This window comes from Equus przewalskii, chromosome 27 (genome assembly GCF_037783145.1).
Source record: "Equus przewalskii isolate Varuska chromosome 27, EquPr2, whole genome shotgun sequence".
Lineage (NCBI taxonomy): Eukaryota > Metazoa > Chordata > Mammalia > Perissodactyla > Equidae > Equus > Equus przewalskii.
The window spans coordinates 25,834,126-25,848,316 of record NC_091857.1 but is presented as its reverse complement, the minus strand read 5'-3'; the positions used below and the strand labels follow the sequence as shown (position 1 = coordinate 25,848,316).

The following is a 14,191-nucleotide window of genomic DNA, read 5'->3' as shown; positions in this document are numbered from 1 at the left end:
GCTTCTTCCACCTAGAGTTCTTCTCCATCTCTGCCTGGCCAACTCTATCTACTCCTAAAGGCCCAGATCAAAATGCCACCATCCTCATGAGGCCTTTGTCAGTCCTCGCCAGCAAAATTAATCTCTTCCTTGTCTCTTCTTCTCTAGCTTTTGGTTTATGCCTCTTCTAAAGCAGGGATCATGGTTTGTCGGGCCCAAGAGCAGCTCATTCCCAGGAAAGGTCTCAACTCTTCCAGCACTGCAGTCAGATTCAAAGTAAGGACGATTACTTGCTGGATCTTACATTCTTCATGGGGCCCAACAAAGTGCCTTGTGTATAATAGGTTCTCAGTAACTATTTGTTGAATTAAATTTGTTTACATGTTATACATGTTTATAAATGAGAGAGCACTGCCTTATATGGTTTACAAAAAAAAAATCTGTTGGGATGAAGACAGACAAGTTGAAGAGTTACGTCTTACACAATGAGGTTGTGTCATTGAGACTTTTGGAAAGCCTCTCGGAATTTATGCTTCCTAAAGTTCCTGCTGCTCTAGCGTTTTGCCCTCATGCTAAAAGGCATCAGAATGGGTTTTGATAAAAACAGAATATTTTTAGGCATTCTAATCAGCCCAGCTCTGACAAATTCCTGGCCTTTGGTATGTGCTGCTGAGTAATGTCAGATGCTCACACGTACACACAATGACATTTACAAGGCCTGAGGTGGGCTCAGCCAAGTTCACAAACAAAGCCCCCTTTTGATTGGTTCACCAGAACTTCCTCAGATGCCTTTATGGTTTGCTACTAGAGGAACTGACAGGCTGCTGGGACCAAACGAATTTCCATTCATTTCTTCACTCCTGGAAATAACATCTGCATACAAGGGTCAGGTACTCCGTGAAGTTTTGGACTCACAAGGACTCAGTCGTATTCACTCATATTCAACTGTGTGAGGGGGACCTCGGGCCCCCTGGCGTTGGCACTGATGGAGTCTGCGTGTAGGGCTAGGGCTGTTTAAGAACTCTCTGGAGTAGGATTCGTACAAACGAACGTGAATAGGTCTCCACTCCAAACACGTACTGGACGATCTCAGAAAATCCAGATAAAAATCCAAGAGGCCTACTCTCTTCTTTATGAAAAATGTTACCTTTTGCCTAAAATAAAATAAAATAAAGAGAAAGCACTCTTTTATTTTTGCACTCCATAAAAACACCTGAATATATTTAGCAACCTCTGCAATTCCACTGCATTGTAGATAGGGGGGCATCCCAAAAAGGAGAGAGCGGGACAGTGTGTGTGTGTGCGTGTGCATGTGTGTGTGTGTGTGTGTGTGTGGAAGGACTGAATCTGTCTAGACAAAAATAATAGCTAGGTAGGTTATAGGAAAGAATTTTATAAGACTAAACAAAATGAATTCTATTTCCAAAATAGAGCTGTCTTATGAAAGATATTTCTTTTCACATTATGTAGTTAACCCTATGAGAGTTGTGAGTAGCTACTTCCAGAGATGAAGTCCTGCTGGGAATTCAAATCGCCACTCTTAAAGGCTCATACAGGCTTTCCGAGTTCCTGGGCAGTTTTCCAGTTAAGGCCCAGGGTACCACCCATTGCACCTTTTCTTCACCTGCTGAGAATGTTCAACAGTAGGCTCCCATCAGGGCTCCATGGGATGGGGAGGACCCTGACAGTCTGGAATGCAGGCCAAATGCAGGAGGGCACGTACTTTTACAATTGAGGGCACTTAGGCATTCTGGAAACATCTAAGCTGTGTCCCAGCACCTTTTACCTCTAAACCCTGATGCATCGTTATCGTTAAGTTCTGAAGTCATTCTGTGGAAATGAGGCTGTGGCGAGGCCCATTCAGAGGGCAGCCATGGATGGAGAAGGATGGGATCCCTCTGCACACGGGGACGTCTGGTAATACCTGCCGCAAACCGCCTGGCCTCTGCCTTGAGTCACCGCGCTGGGACAGTGGGATGGTCCTGGCTGCAAGCTTTGGGTGGTAGCACCTCCACCTTACATTGTACAGTGATTTCTACTTTTCAAGTTCTTCTCACACTCACTGTCTGTAAAATAACCCTGGGAAGCATGCAGAACTGGCTTTATCCCTTTCTTCTCTCTTCTTTTCCCCATCAGAGGAAGACACGTCTAAGGAAACATGGTCAGTAAAAGACCAAGTTGAGAGTGTAGCCTGACAGCTCATTCAGGACTCTGCCCACTGTGTGCAGGCACCAGTACCCACAGCCAGGCAAGTTCTGTCTTTAGATGGAATAATGCAAGCAGGGCCATGTGAGCACCTGTGGCTAATTGAAACACTTCCATTTTTTTTATAGTAGAAGAGGAAAACATGTATCTATATGGCAAGAAGAATAATTTTCTAGAAGAAGCTTCCAGGTTATTGTAGGGCATTTCTATGTCTGAGGTACGACTGGGCAGTCTCACATACCTCATTTAAAAATGTCTTAGAGGGACTTCATGACGTCAGAGACAACGCACAGCTGGGTGAGGTGTTATTTACAGAAATAGCAGCTGTTTATTTGGTCTTTTAAGCTCTCATGAGGATGAGTTGACTCACTCTGGTTGTTAGGAGGACCCAGCGGACCAGATGATGATCCTGCTTTCAGGTATTTTGAATTTTTATTTGTTTCAGCTCTGTAAGAATGGACTTTTTTGCTTTGGGGCCAACTAGTCTATTTACTGGCAAATAGGAGCTGATAAAATGTAGGTTAGAAACTGGTTTCACATCTTAAATGCAACAACCAAATTTTAGAGATTTAAACAAGTTGAGTGGGAACCAGTCATTTTACAAACAGGATACGAGACTAACTGATTTAGACTTAGTAAAAGAGTTTTATCTTCTGTTCAATTTACCATTTTTCTATAGCCTCTCTGTGAACTAAAGTTATTTTTTTTTAAACAGAACTTTTGGTCATAGCGGTTCTGAAAAGAACAAAGATGTTAAAAATTGGCTTTTTAATTTTTCTGTTTAAATCTTCATTTGTAACATCTCTCTGCCTTCAACCAACTGCTGGCTTTAGGTACAGGGTATTTCAAAAGAAAATGAAAAGAGAAATATTTTAAGTCTACTCCTTCTAGAATAATCTGTCGCAGAGTTTTTACTTAGCACATGGTACCTATATTAACTAACCGTCTTCTCTATCAATCATTCTAAGCTCAACAAAGTCCCTTTGAACAGTAGGTGTGTTTACAAGCATCATGTAAAATGATACCTGGTTCTTTTCAATGTCATTTAAGAATCTGTAGATTTGATAGGATGCCAACAGCCCTCAGAAGTATTAGGCAATGAATGCCTTAGGAGTTCCCTGTGTCACGATCGTGAACTAATGTATCTTAATGTTCTTCGGAGTCTCCAAACATGGTGAGTTTGGAAGAGCTGGCTGAAAAGTTGTGTAACTAATATCTAAGGCCCAGCTGTACTTTTGTTGCCCGAAATTCTTTCTTTCATTTTTTGCAAGAGAGACTGAACCAGCTTCTACACTTGACTCAGACACCAATGAGTTGTATGAACCTGGAAATTCACTTAATTCCTCTGAGACTTTGTTTTCTAATCTGTGGAGTGGGTTTGGCATAGTAGACATCAACGGTTGTTTTCAAAGCTATTAAATTAGTCTATTAAATCGTCACATTCTGTACTGTGATGTTCTATACAACAGTGGCTCACAAAGTGAGAACCTTACAGCTAAGGATGACAAATCTAAAGAGAACCTGCTTTCATACTTAAAAGTTTTTTCTTTTCTCTCAAAACTCATTCTATAATAAGATTTTCAGGTGCTTCTTTTTTCTTAATTTAACCTAGATATGTGACTGAATTCCTTCATATATGAATATATTTCTCCACTGTGTTATGAACACCATAAATTAACACACTGTCTGTGAATTTCAGAAATATTACCTGGCCATTATTTCTTTCTGCCTTCAAGCTGAGCATAGATTATCTGTTCTTGGCAAAGCAGGGGCCCATTCAAACAGGTTGGTTAAAATAACAGTGATAAAAGGATTGACAATAACTGATTATTTTTATTTCTCAGCTGGTTGTTTGGGTGTGAGTTTGCTGTCTTGTCAGAGATTATGCCAATTTTTGGAAGAGAATGTCAGTGTTACAGAGACATGAAAACACCTCTGATGTTCTTGTAAGAGGTGCACACACTTTCTCTGGCCATACTCATTCTCATTTCTTGATAGACTGATCTGTTAAATTGGCTGAGGGCCATGTCCTTCTAGCCTTCTCCTGACATATTCATCTTGCTTTGGAAATTACCACCCTCTTAGTGCTGAGAGCAAAGACCATGTTATAATAGCAAGATTGCCTCTTAGAGGCTCATACTACGAAGATCAAGGTCAAGGTTGCCAAGTGCTTAACCGTATTGCTATTCACACCTCTTGATTCGACTCTTAAACTTACAAAAATAGCTTTTTGGAGTAGTTTTAGGTTCACAGCAAAATCGATGGGAAGGTACAGAGATTTCCCATATACCTCCTGCCCCCACACATGTATTGTCTCTTCCTTTATCAACATCCCCCACCTCAGTGGTACATTTGTTATAATTGATGAACCTACAGTGACACATCCTAATCACCCAAAGTCCGTAGTTTACATTAGGGTTCACTCTTGATGTATATTCTATGGGTTTGGACAAATGTATAATGACATAAACCCTTCATTATAGTATTACCCAGAGTATTTTCACTGCCCTAGAAATCCTCTGTGTTCTGCCTATTTATCCCTCCCCCTCACCCACCCTCTGGCAACCACTGATCTTTTTACTGTCTCTATAGTTTTGCCTAGAATGTCATAAAGTTAGAATCATACAGTATGTAACCTTTTCAGATTGGTCTGTTTCACTTAGTAATATGCATTTCAGATTCTTCCATGTCTTTTTGTGGCTTCATAGCTCATTTCTCTTTAGTATTGAATGATATTCCACAGTCCGGCTGTACCACAGTTTATTTACCCATTCTCCTACTGAAGGACATCTTAGTTGCTTCCGAGTTTTGGCAATTACGAATAAAGCTGCTACGAACACCCGCATGCGGGGTTTTGTGTGGACATACATTTTCAACTCCTTTGGGTAAATACCAAGAAGGATGATGGCTGGATCGTATAGTAAAAGTATGTTTAGTTTTGTAAGAAACTGCCAAACTCTCTTCCAAAGTGGCTGTACCATTTTGCATTCCCACCAGCCATCAATGAGAGTTCCTGTTGTTCCACATCCTTGTCAGCGTTTGGAGTTGTCACGGGTCCAGATTTTGGCCATTCTAGACTCTTAAACTTTTTAAGCAGTGACGTGGCTGTTAGAAATGTTTTGTGGAATTTTCACTGTGTGTCTTGTATGCCAAGAAAGAGATTTGTGCTCTCAAGTATCTTAAAATGGACTCTGGAAGCAAGTACCTTTGAGCCTCCAACCTTGAGGAAGTTATTTCAACTTTCTGAGCCTCAGTTTCCTCCTCTAGAAAATGCGACAACAATAGCACCTACCTTATAAGTTCTTGTGAGAAAATATGTGCGGAACAGTGCTTATAAGTATATACTATTATGATTATAAAGATATTGATCATTATTTTTACTATTGAGAAGCAAATCACATTCTTCTTTCTGATGGAGGCATAGAATCACAGGATTTTAGGGTTCTAAGGGCCCTTAAAGGTTAGCTAGCCCAACCTCTTGGCCAATGCCCGAATCTCCTACGATAGCAATGTTAAGAAGTGGAACAAACCTGGAGAGCTGAACACAGCCCACCACTGGGTGGGCAAATTCACCCTGGCTGAGGAATCTGAAATACCAGGTCTCCAAAATCTGATGTCTTAAAAGCAGATCACAAAGTGCCTGGTGTTTATTGTACATCAAGATTTATCAAAAATCTAGACCAATCTGCTCAAGCATAGATGATTTAGTGGTTTTGGCAACATGAATAATTCAGCTGCCCTCCAAGTATTTGGAGAAATCAAACTAGAAAATGGAAATTCTATAAAAGTTCTAAGGAACAGGGCAGAAATATTCCCACCCCACCCTTACAGTCTCCCCTCTGAGAGCGGAAAGAGGGACCAAGTTTTAAACGCAGCTTAGCTCCTATAATTGATAATTCTGCATGTTTTGCCAGAAGATGGAATATTTCTTTCCATTTCTCTATTTTCACTTCACATATTCTGTGTCCAGAATCTTTTTGATTCCCTGGAATTTTCTGTAAGAAACCCAGATATTCCAGCAATAATTCTCAAACCTCACAGAATCCTCTAAAAATAACTTGAGGAAAAGAATTGAACCCAAGTGGTCCAATACTTGAAGGAAACTGGTGTAAAAACAATGATATTGTCAAATGAAAAAGAACTTACTCCAGTCTACAAGATTCGCTACAAGTGTCTATAAATCCACAAGCACAGGATACTTCTGTTGTCTGGAGGAATTTTCCCTCCAACGTTTTCAGAATTATGTAACATGAAAATTCATTTTAAACTAGTAATGTGGTAAGAGTATTGTGACTCTGGAATGTAACTTCATCTTCATTTCTGGAAGTTTCTTTTGAGGGTTGGGTACTACTAAGGCGTGTGTGTGTGTGTGTGTGTGTGTGTTTTATGTAGGATCATCCAAAGTAAGGTAATGTGTATTTCCATCATTGCCCATGGGTTTGGAAGGTTTTAAAGCCGTTCTGTGCAAACTGCAATAAATCCCGCACAGACTCAGAGAAGGAGCTTCTAAGCAGAAGGATCTGCTCCAGCATTTTAACAGATGAGTACAGTGGGGCTCAGTGAGGCTCAATAAGCAGGCTACAGCCATACAATCAGAAAGACAGAATGTGGCTCCTGCTCTGGGTCTTCAGCGCAAGTCTAGATTTGCTCCCATCCACTCTTACACTTTCTCCTCCCCAGGACATAGCCACCCCCCATATCTGAGCATTATTTTAAATTCATCTTCTCCCCTCCTCTTCCACATTGAAAGCATCACCTACACCTGTAGACTCCACGGCCACAACATACACAACAGATCCCTCCAGATCTGCCCATCCCCATTCCTGTCAGTAGAGAGCATCTTCCCATCCTGTGCCATTGCAAGTGATTTCTGCCTGGGGATCGTACTCCGTTCTTTTCTCCTTAATACTCTTTCTCCATAGAGGAGCCAGAGTGATCTTTTTAACAGGCTTAAAGTCTTCCAAAGGCTTTTCTTCCCACCTACTATAAAATCTCCACGCTGGGCTGGCTTATCCAGTCACCCAAGGTGCAGCCAGGCCTGGCTCTCAGACCTCTGTCCGCCATCCTCTCCCTTCCCTTCTTCACTCCTGACGACAGGCCTTGTGTGTGCTCCTCAAGCACGTCAAGATGCTTCCCCTCTCAGGCCTTTTCACCAGCTCTTATGTCTTTCTGGAATGTTCTCTCTTCATAGAACTTCACATAGATAATTTTTTTTTTTGATTGGCTGTAGCTTAATATCACCTCTTTTCAGTCCACTTACTATAAAATAGCCTCTCAGTCACTTTCTATCACATCACTCTATTTTGCTTCTCAATATAGCTTATATATTTTATAAACTATATTTACCACACATATATTCCTTTTTTGAAAACATCTATTATCTGTTTTTCTCCTTCATATTGCATGTATGGTAGTGAGCAAGGTCATTGCTTGTCTTATTCACCTCTGCGTTCTCTGTGCCCAGCAATACTTGTGAATGAATGCAGACTGGTGCTATGTCTAATTTTTCTTATCTCACAGCATCACACTTTCTTGCTATCATCCGGCTTAATGAAAGGACAGGGGTTCACGCAATGGCGAGGAACGGACTCTGAAGCCAGATATGCAGGGCTCCAGTCCAAGCTCAGCTACTCACTAGCTGGGCTGCTTTAGACAAGTTAATTCCTTGGAAACTCAATTTCCTCCTCTGTAAGACAGATAGGCTAATAATAGTATCCACCTCATGGAGTTGTTGAGACAATAAAATGTGTAAACCTGGTAACATTGATAAAATACACAGAACCTTGTCTGCCACAGAGTAAGCCCATGTCAATGCCAGTCCTTCCTCCTGTAGGATGTGTCTATATTATTCATATCCACACAGTTTTGTTATATATATAAAACATGACATTTATTACTTATTATATATGTCTACATTATATATATAGTGTTAGCTGTTTTTATCATTCTTGTATTTGATAGAGTAGCAAATAAAACGTGTTACAAGATTTGTGAAATGCCAAATACTAAATGTCAACCACTCCTCCCTCTCTCCATTTCCCCTCCTTCCCCCGCCCCTTCCTCCTTCTCTATTTTAAATAGCTTTTATTTATTTGTTGTAAGAGCACTCAACATGAGATCCAGCTTCGCAACAAAGTTTTAAGCTCACAGGGCAGTACTGTTAACTACAGGCACGATGCCGTACGGCAGATCTGTAGAGCTTGCTCTTCTGCTGTAACTGAACTTTATGTAACATTTTTAGAGGAAGTAAACAGCCGCAGTAGAACATGCTGTTACGACAAACGTCCTGGAGGTGGCAGCAGAGGTCTAAGGTTTGGAAAACGCTCCAGGGTTCTTGTAGACACGATACGTGATTTGAAGGGGGTGGGAAGGGTTATCCCATGGGCCTGTTTTTGTATTTTAAAATTCCCTTTCATTATTATTATTGCTGGGAAGGGGTGTGTCTGGATATTTCGGGAAGCTGCTCCAATGCAAATGATATCTGGGAAGCGGGAGCCAGTTATTATTCATTAAAACCTCAGACAAAATGAGAGCGTTAGTGCATAATAGGATGCAAGGAAGTTGAAGCCTTGGTGGAGGCCACAAAGAGGGTGAGAAGCAGGAAGAGAAGGACTTGGGTCTGCGCGGGCATGTCCCTTGGCTCCAGGACTCCTTGATCTGTAGGGAGGGGCACAGCCAGGGGAAATCAGAGCTGAACCGTCTAAATGGGAGGCGTGGGGAGCAGAGCAGGATCCCTTCTCGTCCGGGTCTAAGGCGGTGAACGCCTGGAACAGCCTCATCCATAAGCTTTAAATAGCATGTAGATTCTACAATGTCTATGCGTACAAATCGGATTCTCTGTATCTGTTAGCGATCAGGGAAGTAATAAATGGGCAAAAGGAGACCTGGAACATTGTCAAGGGTTGGGATAGTCCCTCTCCAACGGACTATACAGTGCATATAACAGGACTAAAGTGAAATACTTTGTATAGACCACCAGATGACAGTATTGCCCCACAAAATGCTACACCAACCAGTTCCCTCTTGTAAGCTCAGTCAAACGCCTACAGTCACATGTGTTTCCCATTTGTGGCAGTAATTGAAATTATGCTTATAAGGAGCAATTATTCTTTATTTGCACTTTTTCCATAAATGAATAATACTCTTGTTGCTGTTAATAGCAGCTGCTTTAGGTATACTTAAGTTATTATCTTGGGAAGATGGGAGTCTAAAAGTTGTGTTGTCTGTGACTCTATGCATTTACTGATTCAAAATTATCAGTGAAAAAAAAGTAAGTGGTCTGTGAGTTGACGTATAATATCCCCATGGGCAGAATATAGCAGCTGCTGCAAAATCGCAACAGAAAAACAATATAAAACTGTTCAGATCATAATTTATTTTTTGCTTTGCAGCCTATGGATTTCTCCTGAAAGCATAAAACAAAATGGTAACCATAAATGTACAAAATGTAAACCATATTTTGTATAAAATAGCTCTCTGTGGATGCATTGATGTTGTTGAAGAATTTGAAAAGGGGATTATCAAATAAGATCATGTATGCAAAATGCCTAGCAAAAGCCTCACAAATAGCTGGAATCATAATAATTAGAGGCTCTTGTTCCATTTATCAAGAAGCAGTAATAGATTAAGGAATAAGGTCAATACTCCTTTACTAGCGTGTCACAGGAACAGCCAGACAGTGAAATACCAGGCTGTTGCTTTAGTGGAAACATCATGGGGTGAGCTGTCTGCTCTGCATCCCTAGCTGACTATGTCAGGGCCTGAAAAACAACTTAGGGTTCTCTCCTTCAACCGATGCTGTGGGCCAAAGTGTTCAGCAATGAAGCATTAATACCTTTTGAGGGTAGAGCATCCACGTTTTTCTATTTTACTTAATTTGGATTATATCTCCAGCACAAATTTGAAAGAAAACTTCAGGGGGCAGTTTTGGCTGGGATCTGGCATCTGGTTTCTTTGGGAGCCTCAGAGCAATAGGACTTTTGGTAACCATGGTGACATTGCAGTTTCAAGACTCTATTGGACAATACAGGACATAGCCGGCAAAGATGAATGGCCTTAATGGTGGGGATCGTTCAGCTTTCACCATCTTCTTGTTTTACACTCCTTCCTCCTCCTGTTAGGCACAGATGGGGTGAATTCTTTAATTAAGCAAGATATCTTGTTTGGACAAATTTAGACTCTATTTATTAACTGAGGGGTTTTTTTCTCCCTTCCTTCCTTTCTTCCTTCCTCCTCCCTTCCCACTCCCTCCCTCCTTCCCCTTTTTCTCTCTTGGCATCCTAAGGCCTTGCTTCTTACTGTATTCAAATCATTCTAGGTCCAAACCTTAGAAGCACATACTTTATTTAGCTTGTCTCCTGTTATGAGCTGAATTGCGTCCTCCGCTTACCCCGTTCATATATTGAAGTCCTAAGCCCTGTATCTCAGAATGTAAGTGTATTTGGAGATGGGCCTCTAAAAAGGTAATTAAGGTTAAATGAGGTCATTAGGGTGGATCCTAAACTAATGACTGGTGTCCTTACAAGAAGAAATTGGGGCACAGACAGACACAGAGGAAGGACCATGTGAGGACACAGCGAGGAGGTGGGCGTCTGCAAGCCAAGGAGAAATCAACCCGGCCAACACCTTAACTTCGGACTTCCAGCCTCCAGACTATGAGACAATAGTTTTCTGTTGCTTAAGCCTCCCAATCTGTAATACTTTGTTATAGCAGCCGTTGCAAACTAATAGATCCTCTTAGATTCTTACCTTTTTGAAAAAATATGAAACACTTCAGGAATTTGTACCTCATCCTTGCACGGGCGCCATGCTCATCTTGTCTGTATGTTCAGTTTTAGTGTATGTGCTCCTGAAATAAGCACTCCTCTTAGATTCTTTAACCCTCAAATACCGAAGTTTTTTTTTAAAAAGTTGGCTTCCCTAGACTTCAGGTCTCCTCTCTGCCGTTGCCACACCCCACCGTTGCAGCACACTTGGCATTTGCCTGAGTGTGAGCACAGAGTGAGTCACAGCATTTCTGACCAGTTTTGTGGCACTTCTAACAGGTCCGGCACACTAAGTCATTTTCACGTGGAATATCACCATGCATACATCAGCACGATCAGGAAACAGAACAAACTTAAAATGGTGGTGTGTGGGCAAGGAAGAAAGCAGACCATGACGAAAGAGAAAATTTTGGTCTAAAACGCTTTAGAGCTTTTGTGCTGGCAAAACTTTTCTCCCTCAATCGGTTGGTCACGTATCTACAGAGCTCATTAAAATTCCCGCGTTTGGATGAAAATATTGAAATACTGCAGATGGCAGCATGACATTACACATGATTATTTTAGAGCAAAACCACTGTGTACTGTCCTCCTTTAGTATTTCTTTTTTCCTTTTTCTTTTTTCCTAGTGGGCAGATTACTGGAACCTTTATAAAATGATTATTTATGGTGAAAACTTGGAAAAGCGATTATGCCTGTTTTTCAAGTTCACTCCCATGGCCTGTGCTACAAAGTTCCAATCAGTAACATCCCTTTGCAGAGCCTCCAGGCGAATACATTGTTATTCTAACTCCCCACCTGGAGGATCCCAACATTAGATGTGAACATATTTTGAAATTAAATCTCTGAGATGTCCCCAACCTTCTTTCAAGTCCCTAAAGATAAGCTCACCAAACGTTAGCAAAGAAATAATTATTCTCAGAAATTAAGGCAACAAAGTGATGAGACTGTGAGCTGCCATTCAGAGTGAGACACATGTGCTACTGTGACGAATGGACAGACACAGTTCAATGTCTCCTCCATTCATTTTCTAACCAGAAAAAATTGCTTCGGGGAACTCCAGTAATGAGTGTTTTCAGCAAAACCTAAAACTCTAAACCAGGGATCAGCAAACTCTTTCTCTTCAGGTCCAGGCAGTAAATATTTTCAGCTTTTTGGGCCATGTGGTCTCTATCACAGCTCTGCTGCTGTACCCAGAAGGCGGCAGCAGAAGATACATACACCAGTAGGCGTTGCTGTGTTCCAAGAAAACTTATTTACAAAAGCAGGCGGGCAGATTTGTGCATAGGCCATAGTTTGCCAGCGTCTGCTCTGACCCTGGGTTGCTGTCCCTCTGAGGAAGATTGTTCTTCCTGTATTAGATTTCAACTCTTCTATAGCCATTTTGCCCTCCCTCATCTTTCTTTTTTTCCTTCAATGCTCCACTTTACACACATATTTCACGCATGGTCTTGTGTCATCTTTTTTGGAGGTAAAATGTTGGGTTGGGTGGAGTAGGGTACTGACTCTTGAGCTTGACATTGGAGACGAGTCTAATCAGAATGTTGGCCTGGATATATCTCATCTTTTTCTTATTTCTTCCCGTGGGGCCCATCTGGCTTGGTCTCAACCTTAGGAATTAGAGTTTAGACTTAGGACTGTACTTGGGTCAGAACTGGCCCAGTAAGTGTGAAGGTCATGGAGCAAATGCTCTTCAAGTACCTTAGAAGTAAAGTGTGCACCTATTAAGCAAACAGCCACCTTAGGGAGTAAATTACATTAGTAATTATATTAGACGTCATGTGCATATGCATGTATGAACAGTGCCCTGTATGTAATGAAGTGCATTAAACAATTCTCAAAAAGGTGATGTATTTATTATTATGTTTATCAATAGTAAGGTCCCACAGATGCTAATTCCAAATACAGTTCTCTCAAGGCAAATGTCTAATCTCTAGTTGAAGATGCTCCAGATGTAGATGATGATGATGAGTTTGTATAAATCAACAGACAAGAGCTCCCCAAGGCCACCTTAAGGCAGACCTGAGACCTAGTTGGCCCCAGACTCTTTTGTTTCTTGAAGGGATTCCCATGAAGGGGATTGATTCAGTAGATTGTTTCCCACCTATTTAGACTGGAGCAGACCCCAGAAGAGTAGAGTGAATCATTTCCAGGAATTCTCCATGGTAAACTTCTTCTGTGGCAGGTAGAGATGGAAGGATGCTTTTGATAGCTTCTGGCCTCACTTTAATTCTAAGCTTTTAAGAACATTATAAGAAAGATGCTCTTGAGCACGAAACTGAAACTAGTTAAGGATATCTCTTCTGTCACACAAAATCCACTGAGACTACTCTTGATATACTTTGTATGGATTAATTCATGAATAAACTCCATCACCAGCATGTGGACTATGATGCCCATTGACTGCAAAGTCTGTGGTTGGCTTTCAAACTTTAACCTGGGGTCATTTGAATTCCCGTTTCATGCCAGCTCTCGTAGGGAAGGCATTCCAGAGGCTTACCTATATACAAGGAAGGACCTTGTCTATTTTCATCTTTCTTGCCAGTTTGGAAATCTTATTGCGTGGTTTGGGTTGCAGAAATACACAAAACTAAATAGACAAACCTGCTTCATGGAATAGCCTTGGAAGTGTGGTTGCTAAGATATAGATAGGCTTTATGTAGGGAGAATTTCCATTATAAATATGCTCAAAGGACCAGAAAAGTGAATTCACATGAAAAACATACATTGGGTGCTTGGAAAGTATGCTTTCTATAGACAGGGTGTGTAAAACCATATCAAGGGAATTCTCCAGAGGAAGACTTGAGAATTTGCTCAAGACCTTGGGATGAAAAGTACTACTAACTTGTTTTAATTATTGGCCAAAACTTGATGGAAAAAGGAAAAAATTCCACAGATCATACAAAGTGGACTTTTTTTCTCATGCTCCACAGAGGTTTTTTGGGAAACATTTTCCATTTCCACCCTTATTTGGCAAGCTTTGAATATGGATATTCACTGCATACCTAAAGATCTTTCATATTTTCTAGAACTTGCTGTCCAATGTGGTAGCCACTAGCTCCATGTTGCTATTAAGCACTTAAAATGTGGCTACTGTGATTGAGGAACTGAATTTTTAATTTTATTGAATTTCAGTTAATTTGAATTTAAATAAGTTGTGTGACTTTTGGCCACCTCATTGGGACTGCACAGATATAGAACATTTCCATCATCATAGGTCTCGTCATTTAGACCACACCCTGTTC

The 14,191-nt window shown here is 41.0% G+C and overlaps 1 long non-coding RNA gene and 1 other non-coding gene across 4 annotated transcripts in view; one reads left to right on the top strand and one right to left on the bottom strand.

The window, feature by feature from the left end:
* Nucleotides 1-2,498: 2,498 nt before the first annotated feature.
* The window catches only part of LOC139079820 (uncharacterized), a 52,821-nt gene continuing 41,128 nt past the window's right edge, over nucleotides 2,499-14,191 (top strand). For 2 of the 3 annotated variants that reach the window (XR_011533756.1, XR_011533758.1), the window contains exon 1: nucleotides 2,499-2,603. This is a non-coding gene — a long non-coding RNA (uncharacterized lncRNA). Of the gene's footprint in view, nucleotides 2,604-8,278; nucleotides 8,496-14,191 lie in introns of those variants that run through there. The other variant, XR_011533757.1, reaches the window with a different exon arrangement.
* Nucleotides 10,941-11,045, bottom strand: LOC139079978 (U6 spliceosomal RNA). Its single transcript, XR_011534074.1, has one exon. It is a non-coding gene; the product is annotated as a U6 spliceosomal RNA (small nuclear RNA).